Genomic DNA, 1,282 nt, shown 5'->3' with positions numbered 1-1,282 from the left:
CAGTCCTCCTCTGTTCAGTCCTCCTCTGGACAGTCCTCCTCTGGACAATCCTCCTCTAGGCAGTCCTCCTCTAGGCAGCCCTCCTCTGGGCAGTCCTCCTCTGCGCAGTCCTCCTCCTGTTCCAAGTCTGTGCTTCTTCTATACTCTCTGCTCCCTGATGAAGTTTCCAGAAGCTTCTTCCTTGAAGGAACTGAAGAAAGTGCAGCTCCTTTTTCTCCTTTCATTCCTGTGCAAATGATTAATCACCTGATTAACTGCAATTCAAATCGTTTCCACCAGGGGGTGGTACACAGTTACCACAGACCCAACAGTAATGCAGTTCTCCCTGAATATATGAGCAGATTGGTTTCTGGGTCCATCCATCTCTCTGACCCATGCCACCATCCCTGACACCAAGACATGCAGGTGTCCAGGTTCCTTACATAAATTGTGTGTGTTCGCAGGTAGCCTGTTTACATCCTCCTGTTTATGTCAAACCGTCTCTAGATTACATACAGCACCTAACACTATATAAATGCTATGTAAATGGGTGTTGCTTAGGGAATCGTGACAATAAAAAGTGATGCCTGTTTAGTACCAGTGCATTCTGATCTAACATTTTAGATCAGAAATATTTAAATCGGGAAGCAGGGTTGGTTGAGTCTTTGGATGCAGAACCTGCGGGTGAAGAGGGCCAGCTGTATGTGTATAATGTCAGAGCCAGACACAGCATCTGTTCTTTCAGCTCCTGTGGGGAGAGAGATTAAGAGCAAATCTTTTCCTGTATCTTTTTGCTTTCCTTCATTTTCAAACGAGAATATATTTATTCGATAATCAGAAAAGATATGTGTGAGATTTTTTTTTTAAGTTCTTAGGATAGGAAAGCAAACAGCAGAGATAGCAAAAAAAGAAAAGAAAAAAGAAAGAAAAAAATGGATGCTTAGCTACTGCCTATTACTACCAGTGAACGTGGGTACTCTGTTCCGTGGTATACCTGACATTTTCAGGAGCCCTTGATATGATCGCAGCCTGGAGTCTGCCCACTCCGTTAAGTGGCTGCTGATTGAAAGGCTGTCCTCATGATGGCCGCACTCTGTGTGTTAGGTGGGCTCAGGGGACAGGCTCCACCTGCTGTGGCAGGCACTTCAGACACTCATGCTCTCCTGTGGCCTTGAGACAGCCTTTCAATCTTTCACCGTCCATCAGTGTGTGCGCAGCAAAATTTAGAGACAGAATGGGAAAGAAGTGGGCAACTGTGGTGTTTTTTTTTTCCTTGCTTTATCCTCTCAGTCTAAATCAGATT

Source organism: Mus pahari, chromosome 10 (genome assembly GCF_900095145.1).
Source record: "Mus pahari chromosome 10, PAHARI_EIJ_v1.1, whole genome shotgun sequence".
Classification (NCBI taxonomy): domain Eukaryota; kingdom Metazoa; phylum Chordata; class Mammalia; order Rodentia; family Muridae; genus Mus; species Mus pahari.
Note: the sequence above shows the minus strand (reverse complement) of the source record.